This window comes from Lissotriton helveticus, chromosome 1_1 (genome assembly GCF_964261635.1).
Source record: "Lissotriton helveticus chromosome 1_1, aLisHel1.1, whole genome shotgun sequence".
Taxonomy (NCBI): Eukaryota; Metazoa; Chordata; class Amphibia; order Caudata; family Salamandridae; genus Lissotriton; species Lissotriton helveticus.
Genome location: NC_136057.1, coordinates 328,666,903 through 328,681,573, shown reverse-complemented (window position 1 = coordinate 328,681,573; position 14,671 = coordinate 328,666,903). Strand labels below are relative to the sequence as shown.

At 42.7% G+C, this 14,671-nt stretch overlaps 1 protein-coding gene across 12 annotated transcripts in view; it reads right to left on the bottom strand.

The window, feature by feature from the left end:
- LOC144804990 (V-type proton ATPase 116 kDa subunit a 4-like) overlaps positions 1 to 14,671 on the bottom strand; it is a 6,844,636-nt gene that overhangs the window by 6,703,929 nt on the left and 126,036 nt on the right. For 9 of the 12 annotated variants that reach the window (XM_078671938.1, XM_078672103.1, XM_078672267.1 and 6 more), the window contains exon 2: positions 1,903 to 1,986. The exons of the other annotated variants lie outside the window; for them this stretch is intronic. The gene's annotated coding sequence lies outside the window, so the exon portion shown is untranslated. The remainder of the gene's footprint in view (positions 1 to 1,902; positions 1,987 to 14,671) is intronic. 12 annotated transcript variants of the gene reach the window in all.

Sequence of the window (14,671 nt, the reverse complement as noted above, 5' to 3'; positions counted from 1 at the left end):
AGTAGACGATTACCCTTAGAGGTTGCATGTATAGATAGAACAGAGGTGGTGCTCAGTACAAAGTTACCCTTAGAGGTGGCATGTATGGGGTATTGCAGAGGTGGTGCTGAGTACATTATTACCCTTAGAGGTGGCATGTATGGGGCATAGCAGAGATGGTGCCGAGTACATTATTACCCTTAGAGGCAGCATGTATGAGGCATAGCAGAGATGGTGCCAAGTAGACTATTACCCTTAGAGGTGACATATATGGAGCATACCTGGGGGGACGTTCAGTAGGCTGTGTGTGTGTATTTGTTTGCCTCTCTGTATGTTTCTTTTTCATAGTGTGTGTCTGTGTTTGTGTGTTTTTCTTTGAAGGGCACATTCTGAAAAAGAAACATAAATGCAGAGAACTGAAGGTGATGAGTGCAGGTGGTGCTGAATAGACGATTACCCTTACAGGTGGCATGTATGGAGCATAGCTGGGGTGGACGTTGAGTAGCATGTGTGTGTGTGTATATGTCTGCCTCTGTGTATGTTTCTTTTTTATTTAGAGTACGTCTCTGTCTTTGTGTCCCTTAGTTTGTAACTGCTCCTCTATATGTGAGTGAATTTTGTTGCCGGGTATGCGGTTATGCGTGTGTGTTTTGTGTATACATTTGTACAGTACTGGTTGGTGATTTGAGTAGCTGCTGGGTGGTGATGTAGGGAGGGTGAAGGGCTGAGTTAAGGAAAAGGTATCTATGGTTAACGAAGGATTACAGGCAAGTAAACATATAAATAGGTAAAACGTATTTTGTTACGTGCACTGCATCCTATTTCAGCATGCAATGCACACACCCAAAATGTATTTTATTAATTTATATGTTTACTTCCCTGTAATTGTCCGTAATCTATAGATTATTACCCCCTACCCCGCCCCTCTCCCTCCCCATGTCACCTTCTAACAGCTATTCCCAACACTGACTGCTAGTGAAACTTAGGAACGTTGTAAAAGCAAAAAACAAACCGCTATTTATTAACACATGCTACTGTCCGTTGACGCAGCTTACATATTAAAAACTGTTTGTCTATGTTTTTATCACTATGTAGTTTTTTTCGAATGCATGATGTCATTGTATACTTTTTCCTACCTTACTTTTGCCACCGCATTACTTTACTATCTACAAACACTTGTGACACAAGGACTGTTGTTTAAAAAGCTATAAACACAACAAATAGACCAGAAAGTAAAACATACTTGATGTAGCACAGAATGTATCGGATAACGCAGGATAAAAGCATAGAAAAAGTTTGCACTTGTGATCAGTAGCAGTTGGTGAGGGAAGTAGCTGCTGTGCAATGACATAGGGAAGGTGAGGAGCAAGGTAGAAATGAAGGTATTTTGTAGGATTACAGGTAAGTAAACATATAAATAAGTGAAACGAATTTAGTTGCATGCACTGCATCTTTAAATTCAATGTAATGCACGTAACGAAATCCGTTGTATTTATTCATGTTTACTTACCTGCAATCTTCCGTAATCTATAAATTATTACACCCTACTTTGCCCCTCCCCCTCTGTACGTCACCGCCTAGAAGCTATTTGTACTACAGACTGCTACTGCCTATGATTTACTAGTACAGTTGCTCTACAATTGAGAGTATATACAAAGAGCATATTTTTACAGTGTAATACAGTAGGCATTAGGTTGGAATGTACAGCACGTATTATTTATTACGCTGTAAATAGGTGCTTATTTGTACATTTATTGGTGTTTTTTGTGAATAGATACATTAGGTACATTTACGTACTATTAAGAGCAAAAAAACAGTTGGTTATTGTTTATAGAATAGTTACTAATTTTCTTGCTAGTTTTTTAATCTTGCTAAAATATTGTTATATGTACATAAGATAACTTTAGTCGGTAATGTACTTACCACTGTTGTTATATTGTTGATAGCGGTGTTTCAAAAAGTTATCGGGAACAACACAGTAGAGCTGTCTGTCAATAGTTTCTTGTGCTGTAGGTTTAGATAAGTAAACAGTGTTTATATTTAGGAAAGTAAAAATATTTATAGAAATGCTGTCAACATTGTTTGATGAATTTAAAATGTAAATATTTATATACATGGACAAATGCACAAAAAAAGTATAGAATTGTTTGCTAGCTAAGGTTTAAAAAAAAATTATGAAAATGTTATAACTATATAAAAAGATGCTCATAAAGATAAAATCCACTTACTGAAATTGTTGAAGTGAGATTTGCTTGTGAGATTAGGAATTACAGAACTGCCACGATACACTTGAAGAACCGTATAAACTATGCTTTTGGAAAAGATGTATTTTAAGGAGGTTATATAGGTGAAAAGCAATTAATTTGCCGTAGAGGGAGTTGCTTAGTAACAAATAGCCAATGAAAGCAAAATAAAATAAAAAATATATATAAGATGAAGTCAGATGATGCACAAATGGGCGTGAGAAGTTACTGTTTGCAACAGAGTGTGAAGCACAACACTTTTACTTTCCTTTTAGCTCAGACAGAGCTTGAATAGTTTTACTTTTGTTTCAGCTTGGCGATAATGCTTTGTGTTGTAAAACGTAGTGATTATGAAACTCAGATTTTTTTTCCTACATAAAATAATATGAAGCTTGCATCGTCTAATTATTTGATATGTCCCATATGGAGACGCACAACCAGAAATATACAGCCAGATACGTACAGACAGACATGCATTGACAAATGCAGTATAAAGATGCACAGACAGAGATGCACATATATAGATGCATACACAGAGATAAAGAAACACCAGAGCAAACTTTAAGTAAAGCATTTAATTTTTTTAAAAGGTAGCTTTGGTTTTACATATATTTTTGGGGAACTAGTGGATATATCCAACATTCAGAGAATTTTGTAATATATTTTGTTTTAGGAAGATATTTATTTACGTGCTGCAGCGTATATTGTTACTTGTTTAGTAGGTAGCAATAGTGTACGTGTTAGCATTTTGCCGCTAAACTGCCACTAGTGTGTTAATTGGCAACAGTTCATGACACTGCGGAAAAAAAGCTTGAAACATTGTTGAAAATATACAAGGAACAAGTAATAATGGACCGGCAAAGTAGGAAAACGTTAATTATAGACATCTGGAGGATGGCAATTAAATACATTGGAAGTACAGAGAAGATTAGAAAAAGAAACAAATAATATCGGATGAGCTAGGTAGGAGAATGGTAATTGAAGACATCTGGATCACAGAGGAGGTTAGAGAAGTAAAAGTGAAACCAATAGCGTAATTAGTTCCACAATGACTAAATTTGGGCCTTTTGCACGTGTTGTTCTTGTCACATTTGTCGATGTTTAGCATTTTGTTTTTAACTTTTCATGACTATTGTGTACAAAAGAGCTGAAGGTGATGGTGCAGGTGGTGCCAAGTAGACTATTACCCTTAGAGGTGGCATGTACGGGGCATAGCAGAGGTGGTGCCAAGTAGACAATTACCCTTAGAGGTGGCATATATGGGGCATAGCAGAGGTGGCGCTGAGTACACCATTACCCTTAGAGATGGCATGTATGGGGCATAGCAGAGGTGCTGTCCAGTAGACAATTACCCTTAGAGGTGGCATGTATGGGGCATAGCAGAGGTGGCTCTGAGTACACCATTACCCTTAGAAATGGCATGTATGGGGCATAGCAGAGGTGCTGCCCAGTAGACCATTACCCTTAGAGGTGGCATGTATGGGGCATAGTAGAGGTAGTTCTCAGTACACCATTACCCTTACAGATGGCATGTATGGGGCATAGCAGAGGTGGTGCCGAGTAGAACATGACCCTTAGAGGTAGCATGTATGGGGCATAGCTTGTGGGACCTTGAGTAGTGCGTGTGTACATGTCTGCCTTTGTGTATGTTTGCTTTTCAGAGTTTGTGTCTGTCTTTGTGTCTCTTGGTTTGTAGCTGCCCCTCTATATGTGGGTACATTTTGTGCCTGACTATACGTTCCTCTTTAGACAGAGGCAGACACACAGAAGAACATGCAAACACAGACCTAATTTAGTCCACATAAGAACAAACATAACTAAAGGTAACATTTGCATGCTTATTGTGCGCTCACATAGTCCCTCACACCACTATTCTTTTCACTGTGCAATAATAACAATTGCAAAAAAACACATAGTATTTCACATAAAAAGTGCTCCCCCGTCTCCGTTAGTAGCAGCACGCCGCGTCCTGTAGCAAGATTGGGAAGACCCCAATGATGAAGCATGACGTCAAATGAGTATTTGGTGTATGAGGGGTATCCTACAAACACACAGTGTCTTATTGAACATTGCACTTCTGTGTGTGCCTGTCTTTATTTTTTGAGAGTATGTGTTTGTGTTTGTGTACCTTGGTTTGTAGCCGCACCTCTATATGTGGGTACGTTTTGTGCCTAAGAATACGTCCTTGTTTTTGTGTGTGTGTATCTTTACATATTCATTTCTGTAGGTGTCTGTCAGTGTGTGAGCATCTATTTCTTTGAATATACATCACTGGGCGGGCATTGTGAACACATGGCAGGGGATCGGGCGCTGTTTGGAAGGGAGTAGTTAAAATAGAATATGCAAGTAGAGCTGAAGGTGATAAGTGCAGGTTGTGCCAAGTAGACGATTACCTTTAGAGGTGGCATGTATGGGGCATAGCAGAGGTGGTGCCGAGTAGACAATTACTCCTAGAGGTGGCATGTATAGGGCATAGCAGAGGTGGCGCGGAGTACACCATTACCCTTAGAGATGGCATGTATGGGGCATAGCAGAGGTGCTGTCCAGTAGACAATTACCTTTAGAGGTGGCATATAAGGGGCATAACAGAGGTGGCACTGAGTACACCATTACCCTTAGAGATGGCATGTATGGGGGATAGCAGAGGTGCTGCCCAATAGACCATTACCCTTAGAGGTGGCATGTATGGGGCATAGTAAAGGTAGTGCTGAGAACAACATTACCCTTTGAGATGGCATGTATAGGGCATAGCAGAGGTGGTGCTGAGTAGACAATTACCCTAAGAGGTGGCATGTATGGGGCATAGCAATGGTAGTACCGAGTAGACCATTACCCTTAGAGGTGGCATGTATGGAGCATAGCAGAGGTGCTGCCTAGTAGACCATTACCCTTAGAGGTGGCATGTATGGGGTATAGCAGAAGTAGTGCTGAGTACACCATTACCCTTAGAGATGGCATGTATAGGGCTTAGCAGAGGTGCTGCCAAGTAGACGATTATCCTTAGAGGTGGCATGTATGAGGCATAGCAAAGGTTGTGCCGAGTAAAACATGACCGTTAGAGGTAGCATGTATGGGGCATAGCTGGGGGGACGTTGAGTAGCATCTGTGTATGTTTGTTTTTCGGAGTGTGTGTCTGTCTTTGTATCTCTTGGTTTGTAGCTTCCCCTCTTTATGTGAGTACATTTTGTGCCTGGCTATACGTTCTTCTTTAGACAGGGGCAGACACACAGAAGAACATGCAAACACAGACCTAATTTAGTCCACATAAGAACAAACATAACCAAAAGTAACATTTGCTTGCTTATTGTGCGCTCACATAGTCCCTCACACAACTATTCTTTTCACCGTGCAATAATAACAATTGCAAAACACTTAGTAGCTCCCATGTCTCCGTGAGTCGCAGCATGCCCCGTCCTGTAGCAAGAACTGGAAGACCCCAATGATGAAGCAAGACATCAAATGAGCATTTGGTGTGTGAGGGGTATCCTACAAACACAAAGTGTCTTATTGAACATTGCACTTCTATGTCTGCCTCTGTGTGCGTTTATTTTTTAGAGTCTGTGTTTGTGTCCCTTGTTTTGTAGCTGCACCTCTATATGTGGGTACTTTGAGTGCTTGAATATACATTCCTGTTTATGTGGGTATGTGCCTTTGTATATACATTTCTGTAGGTGTCTCTGTCAGTTTGTGTGCATCTATTTGTTTGTGTACACATCAGTGTCTCCATGTGTGTATAATTATATTTATGTGCGTTTCATTTTTCCTGTGTACACATTTCTGTTAACAGTGTATGCATTTTATCTTTGCGTTTTTCTCTCAGTATTTCTCTCTATATGTGCATCTTTGTATATGCGTCTTTGTATGTGTGTCTGTGTATGTGTGTTTTTGTATATGCGTGTGTGTATGTGCATCTATGTTGGTTTGTCTCTTTCAGTGCATCATTATCAGTACGTCTTTGCTCCTGCATGCCTGTTACTGCTTCTAGCTCTATGGGTTTCTGTCTGTAAGTATTTGACTTCCTTTATTTGGCTATTTATTTCAACTTTTATTGCCTATTATATATTTACTACAGCAACTCTTGTCTTACTCGTTATCATCCAGAAACTTCTGACTGCAAATCATTAATTAAACACAAACATCCTGATAGGTGTTTAATAGTAACGCTGCTTCAAATTACACATAATTCACAAGTTCTATTAGACCTTCACTAACTTTTAACAAAAATGTAAATTGATGCTAAGCAACCGCAAAGTGTAGATGCACTTTGTTTGTTGTAAAAGCTCGCAGTAATTTAACTTGTTTGTTTACAACTAATGAAAGCGATCGCAATAAAGAAAATGCATTTTGTGTTGGCGTTTTTGTCTCATTATGTCTCTCTATATGTGCATCTTTGTATGTGCGTTTCTGTTTGCACATCTTTGTTAGTGTGTCTCTCTGTGTGTATCTGTGTATGTGCGTTTTTGTATGTGCATTTGTGTATGCACATCTCTATTGCTTTGTGTTTTTCAGTGCGTCTTTCTTCCTGTATGTCTGTTACTGCTTCTAGCTTTGTGGGTCTGTGTGTCTGCGTGTTTGTATACCTTCAGGTCGCTATTTAACAACTTGTAAAGTGGTACTGAAAATTTTGGACCTGTGTCATAAACATATTCGTATCATGACGAATTTGATATCAGAAGACTGAGAATGGCTAGTACACTATGCACAAGCATTTTCGTCATATTCGAGTGACGATTTCACCTTGAAATCGTAGTTTTCGTCCTGAACCCTCGGGTTCCATTTTGTGTACGGCAGCCATTTTGTGAGTTGCCCTCACATAGGCCAATGATTAAGGCCAAACACGATCCTGAAGGACACGTACACCTTTCCTGACTTCTCTGCGACCCGGGCAAGCTGACTCCACTGCCCAAGGCCAAACCTGTTCGGTCAGTTCCTCTCCCAGTGGCCGAACGAGATAGTATCAAGGCACAACGTGCCATAAACCTTTCATCGCACACAAACCACTCCTAATCTTGCACACATCTGTCCCTGTTTCCTACTTTATGACTTGCTTTACGAGGAGGAGGTGACCGTTTTTATTAGGGTTTCGTCGATATCTGATGAAAATACTGGGCCTTGCCGGGTAATTGATTGTGGGCTCAACAAACTGAAATGTGGGATTGCCATCATGACTCTGCTTTTCCTTTGTAGTGAAAATATGTGAATGGTCAACTGTAAACTAAAGAATGTTTGCCTGAAGCATAATATTTTGTATAAAAAGAGAAGGCTGGCTTTGTAAGATTGAGCAGTCTCCTGAGAATATACACCGTGTTGTACTTCTAGGACGCCTGTTACTTGGTTGCAGCCAATAAACTCGATCTTTGACTTCACCTAGAAGACTCTGTGTTTCTGTAGTCTGAAACAGGAAGGACCCGAAGTCTTAGGGTGTTCTCCCTGGCACCGCTGGGTTACCGGTTCAGTACCGGTTCTGAAAAACCCAGTACTTCAGTTGGCGCCCCACGTGGGGCGATATCAGGGGTACCGGTCCAAGCCAGAGGTTCGTGAGGAGCTTCGTGTGACAATTCTGGAGGAAGGCCGCCACTTCATCGACCCCTGCATGTTGACGTGGTCCGAAAGTCTTTGCTGCGAGGTTCCCCGCTTCCCGACGGCTATGAAGGACTGCTGCCCTGACTATCGCCCTGATTTGGACCCTTGATGATTGGTAGAGAGAAACGATAGACGAGTCTTCTGGTGACGTCATCGATACCTCAGTTAAGCGTCTCCCAGTTCTTAGTTTTGGGTATCCCCTTGGGATCTTTGATTTGGAACTTGCAAGTACCAAAGCCGAAGGACTCGTGTATTCACGAGACTATCGTAATCGATAAATCCTTTGAAGTTTGAAGCTAGACTAGAGAGCGAAGATGCCTGGTCTTAGCAGACTTGGAAACTTGTTTTGTCTTGGTTGTAATAGGGATTCCCGATTGGAGGACTTGTGTCCGGTTCCTCCGATTGGAACTCCAACCTACGAGCTCTACGTGAAACACGGCGTGGGCCCCATCACGTATAATGAAGTGTGGATTAAATACACCAGAAAAGATGGTGTTTTAAAATGGCCCCAATATGGTAGCTTTGACACGGAGATATTAGATAATCTAGAGGTTGGACTTTTTAAGACGAAAGCCCGGCCGGCGATGTTTGACTCTTTCCGCCTATGGCGAAAGGAAGCCAAACAGAAAGAAATTAAATTAGCTAAAAAGAATAAAAGAGAAAAGGGTATTTCGATAATGCAAGCTGCTATGCAATATAAAGATGATTAGGAAGAGCAAGCGAGTGAACAGTTGCACAGGCAACGTAAAATGGCGATCGATAAATGTTATCCAGTCTTGCCACCTCTCCAGCAAGATGCAGCAAAAGAACTTGAAAAAGATCCCCTAATGTCGCATTTATTGAGTTCGCCACCCCCCTATGCGCAGAGCGCTACTGCACCTCCGCAACCTTTAGTTGTGCAACCTCCGGTTGTTGTGCCCCAGGTTCTTCCACAACCGCCAGCTCCTCTTCAGTTGGCTCCTACTGCTACGGCTCAGCCTCCTCAAGGGCCGCTGACTTTGCTACCTGCTCCCCCTGTACTTCCTACGACTTTGCCTGCTGCATCGACTACCTCTTCTGATATTCCTACTGTTACTGCGTCAGCATCTGCATCTGCATCTACCTTGCCTCACTCTGCTTTTTCTCCTGTTCTTTCATCATCTTCTCCTTCTGTTCGGCAGAGAATGACTAACACTGTTACTAGTCTTCTGTATCCTCTTTTTGGGGCAGCAAGCCTGACCCCTGTTTCAACGAGCAAACAGTTGCGTAGTCAATTGCCCGACTCTAGAGAGCGGCAAACATTGAATTATTTGGCACACAGATGGGTTACAGACCCTACGACATATGAGCTAGATTCTGTTATGGATGTCTTCCATCAATGGGAAGAGCCGAAACAGAGATACGTTTTTGAGAAAATGTGTACTTTCCTGAGTGAGGATTTAGAGGAGAATGATTTGGAGCCCAATCCACCTGAGTTATGTCATACACGGTTCGAATTTGGGAAAGGCGCAATTGTGGGTTCAGATGTTAAGAAAGCAGTTGCGACATTGTTGTCATTTAGGAGTGAGGGTGTTTCCCGGTCATTATTTGAGCATGATTCCTCCGTTAAAAGGAAAGCGAGACAATACCCCATGAGAGAGGTTCCCCCAGTATGGAACGAAGCAGTAGTGGCTGGTCTGAATAATGTTCCCCCAGCTGTTCCAGCACACTTTCAGAGTGTTTGGGTACATAATCCTTGGAAGCGAGCTGAAGTTTTGGCCCTCAAGCAGACTTTGCCTGACCCCCGTAAAAATCCTGCAGGGTATTACAAGGAATTGTCACAGACTGCAGGCTCTTGCATTATGAATTTAGCGGATATAGACATGTTGTTTGGAAATGTTGTTCCACAGCCTTTATGGGGAAAGATTCGTCATGCTGATCATGATCAGGAGTTAGGTGATACATGGGTTAATATTGCCCCTGCCGATGGCAGACAAGTTGGTGGTGCTAAACCAGAACCTTTAGTGGCAGACCTCCATGGTAGGATAATTACTTACATGAAGACTTTGATGCCTGCGATGCGAGTGAATTGGGACAAGTTGTCTGCGTGTAGGCAGAAGAAAGATGAAACAGTGTCTGATTTCTTCACCAGGTTCGAAGAAACGTTTATCGACCACAGTGGTCAAGATGTGAGTACAGAAGGTGGTCAACGGTTGTTCGTTGACAAATTCGTGCATAATTTGCTTCCCGAGTTGTGTAAGAAGTTAAAAGATTCAGAAAGTTTGTGGGCCGTTTCCTCTTCAGCACAGATATTGGCTACTGCACAGTACTACGAAAATAGGGACAAAGATGAAAAGGATAGGGCAGACAAGAAAACGAAAGAGTTAAAAACAAAGGTTCTTTTACAGCAGGCGTACCCGCCTCGTGGTGGTCAGAGTAACTATCAGCAGCCTCAGCAGTTTCAGAGAAACATGCAAAGGACCGAATATCCTCAACAACGCTTTCCTGTAGGCCCTAATCAGTGTGCATATTGTAAAGAGGAGGGCCATTTTAAAGGTAGTTGCCCTGCTTTATTACAACGTATGAATGGTGTTTCTAGCGCACGAGGTCGAGGTACTACACAAGCGCCTAGAGGTAGAGGACGTGGAAATTTCCCCCAGAACGCACGCTCGTTTCCACCTCAGAATTCAATGAATAGTTTTGATCAGCAAAATAACGCGTCTGGTAGGACGCCTCAGTACTATACTTATGACTACGAAGCGGAAGATGAGAATATGGAAGGTAATGATTGCTAGGACAGCCATCGACAAAGAGAGGGAGTTGTTTCAGTTCCAGTAGATCAAAGTGGACCTTATGTTGAGGTGATTACATCAGGTGTGTCAGAGCCTTTTCTGTTGGATACTGGTGCTACAAAGAGTTCTATTATGCACTCTAAACTCCTTGGCGCACCTTTGTCTGGCGAAATGAATGTTTCAGTAGGTTTTTCTGGCGCCCCGGTTAGGAACCCGATTTCTAGTCCTATGTCCCTTTCCGTTGAACCTTGTGAATTAGAAGCACCCCTTATTCTGACAACAGGTTGTGGTGAGAACTTGTTAGGATTGGATCTGTTGAAAAGATTGTACGCGACATTGTATTGTTCTCCTTCGGGAGTACAACTTACACTGGGTAAGAAAGTAGTCTCCTCGATGTATTTGTCGAAGGATAAACTCCCGACAGAATTGTCGCTTCTTCCGGATATTCTTTGGGCTACTGGTCCTAATGATTTGGGTCTTTTGGAAATACCGCCATATGTTGTGACATTGAAAGCCAATGTTAAAATGCCACGCATTCCCCAATATAAAATATCTAGTGAAGGTGAAAAAGCGTTGCTAGCGATCATTTACGATTTGATTGAAAAAGATGTAATTGAAGAGACAAGAGGCAACGTTTGCAATAGTCCTGTTCTGCCTGTTTTGAAGCGTACCGATCCTTCTCAGCCACCCGTTTACAGATTTGTGATTGATCTTAGAGAAGTGAACAAAATTGTTGTGCCACAATTTCCAGTTGTCCCTGATATCACTGCCTTATTGACTATGATTCCAACTTCCGCGACTTGGTTCTCGGTGATTGACTTGAAGAATGCCTTCTTTAGCATCCCCATTGCCGAGCAGAGTAGGGATATTTTTGGCTTCAGTTTAGGAGGTCGAAGCTTCCGCTTCAAACGCGCTCCCCAGGGCTACTGTGAAAGTCCATCGATATACAGTCAAGCTTTAAAAGCACAGCTTGACACAATTGTTTTACCTGATGGCGCTACCCTTATTCAGTACGTTGATGATTTGCTCGTCGTTGCAGATACTGAGGAAATATGTAGAAAAGCAACATTGTCATTGTTGCATCATTTGTCTGATTTGCACCACAAAGTTTCCCTTTCGAAATTGCAATATTGTCGACAAGATGTGACCTACTTAGGTCATCTCTTATCGAAGGAGGGAAGGAAACTGACCCCAGAAAGAATTCAGGCAATTGCAAAACTGAGTGTGCCTAGAACACAGAGAGAAGTACTTGCTTTCTTGGGTATTACATCATATTGCAGACAATGGATACCGAATTATTCTTTGTTGGCCAAACCTTTGGTGGCATTAATGTGTAAAAATACACTGCATCCCCTCCCATGGTCTGAAGAGTGTCAGAAACGTTTTTCCGAATTGCGCGATGCATTATGTTCGGCTCCTGTGTTGGGTACCCCCGACTACAGTAAGCCCTTTACATTGTATGTCCATGAGAAAGAAGGTTGTGCATTGTCAGTGTTGACACAGTTGTTTGGGAACAGGCAGCGTCCATGCGCATATTTTTCATCGACCTTAGATCCGGTAGCTAAAGCGTTGCCGAGTTGCTTAAGAGCCACAGCAGCAGCAGCAGCAGCAGTTTCTATTCGACAGTCTGCTTGTTTAGTCATGAATAATACATTGGTTGTGATGGTTCCACATGCAGTGGACACGTTGTTAAACAGAACCAAGACACAGCACTTAACTAGTGCTCGGTTGTCAGGTTACGAGTTGACACTGTTAGCGAGTCATGTGCACATAAAACGATGCAACACGCTTAACCCAGCTACGCTGTTGCCAATTGTAGCAGAGTTCGATGCTTCTGAACAGCATGATTGTTATCTCAGAACAACAGAAGAATCGAAAGGGAGAATAGACCTTCAGGACACTCCTCTTGCAAAGTGTGATGGTACCTTATGGGTGGATGGTTCATGCTTCAAGCTTCCGAATGGAAATACGACTGCGGCATATGCTGTTACGACTTTGCATACGATTGTTGAAGCTGCACGTATCCCACATAATTCAGCTCAAGCAGCAGAGTTGATTGCACTTACAAGAGCGTGTGTGCTGTCTAAAGGAATGAAAGTGACTATATATACTGACAGCCAGTATGCATTCGCTGTGGCCCATATTTTTGGACGATTGTGGAAAGAACGTGGGTTCCTGACCTCGCATGGAACTAAGATTCAACATGGTCAATTGGTGAATGAGCTCCTTGAATCACTTACTCTGCCGTTGCGAGTCGTGATTGTGAAATGCAGTGCACACAAGAAGTTGACTGACGATGTTGGTCGTGGAAATGCATTTGCTGACGAAGTCGCAAAAGAAACAGCGAGGGATGTGATGAGCCGAATGTATGTTGCGGGCCCTGCAAGATGGATTGGCGACGTGGGAATGTGTGAAGACACAACAGAAAGTGTGAAATCTATTCAAGCTGAAGCTACAGAGAAAGAGTTGAGTGTGTGGAGAGAAAGTACGGGTAAATTGGATGAGCATGGTTGTTGGGTTGAATTGTCAGAGCATCAGAGATGGTCGTTACCCGATGCGTATGTGCCTGCAGTTGTTACAATGGCTCATGGAATGGCTCACATCAGTGTGAAAGGGATTTGTAAGTTGTTGGCTCCAGTATGGCAAAACGCTGGAATTCCCAAGTGTGCAGAGAACGTGGTCAAAAATTGTATGGTGTGTCTGAAATACAATCCTGGTAGGGGAACCCCAACTCCAGCTGGTCATTTTGCGCCTCCAACGTATCCGTTCAAGGTTTTGCAGCTAGATTTCATCCACATGGAAAGGTGCAACAATCTGAAATACGTACTCGTTGTTGTTTGTGCCTTTGCAAGATGGGTAGAAGCATATCCCTTAAAGGACAACACTGCCTTATCCACAGCTAAAGCCCTTGTCAAAGAGTTCTTCCCTAGGTTTGGAATGCCGAGAATGGTCTGGAGTGACAATGGGAGTGAATTTGTGGGCCAAGTGATGAAGAAAGTATGTGAAGGGCTAGGCATCCAACAGAAGTTTCATGCTGCAAATCACCCCCAATCAGCTGGACTAGTAGAGTGCTACAATGGCACGTTAAAACTGAAATTGGCTAAAATCCAAGCGCGCTCAGGCCTTAAATGGCCTGATGCTCTGCCTTTGGCACTCCTATCAACCAGAATGACTGTGCATTCGCGAGTGGGACTTAGTCCGTATGAAATAGTGTTCGGCCGTCCGGCCAACATATGGGGAGTGCCAAGGCCGAAAAAATTCTGTGAGATAGAACACCCTGTACTGCTTGACTATTTGGACGGCTAAATTGCGTGTTTTACACCAACAGGTTCACGATTCTCTGCCTCAGGTATCTGAAGATCCAGCCCAAACCATCAACCCTGGTTCGTGGATTCTGGTGAAAAATTTCCAGCGGACGAAAAACGATCAGCCCCGCTGGACTGGCCCCCACCTAGTCCTGCTGTCAACGAGATCCGCCGTGCGAGTGGAAGGCAAAAAGAACTGGATCCACGGCGTACACTGCAAGAGGGTCCCTTTGCCTCTGCCGTACGACCGGTGGGTCCAGGAGGGTGTCGCTGACTCTGAGACTGAAACTGTGCCTCGTTTTCTACCTTTCAGTGATGCAAGCATAAAAGGAACAATTTCCGAACAAGAAAGTGACAATCTTTTGCAAGAAGCTGTGCCACCATCAATTCGATTGGACATTACAGAACCTGAACTCTTGTTCCAGGACCAGACAGTACCTGGAAAGAAACGCTATAATCTGAGGCCGAGAACTATGAACTAATAAAATCTTCCTTTACTTTGATTAATTTTGAAAGTGCAGCTCTCTCATCTGAGAAACTTTTTTATTTTTGTTTTTCGAACCACCATCCGGGTTCAGCTGTAGGGTCACGGTTGCCCAAAGTCTTTGGGGTGCAGCTGAAGACGTTAGGTCGACAGTTCTGGTTGGTCTAAGGGAGTTGCCCTGGACTGACAGAAGCATCCCTTATCATAGAACACCCTACCATCGCGAGCAGCATTTTAGAGAGGATGGAGTTTTTCGAGATGGAGAGACCTGCCAAACAAATGAACTTTAAGACTACGATTTGCAGGATGATGACCAAGAAACGTTTT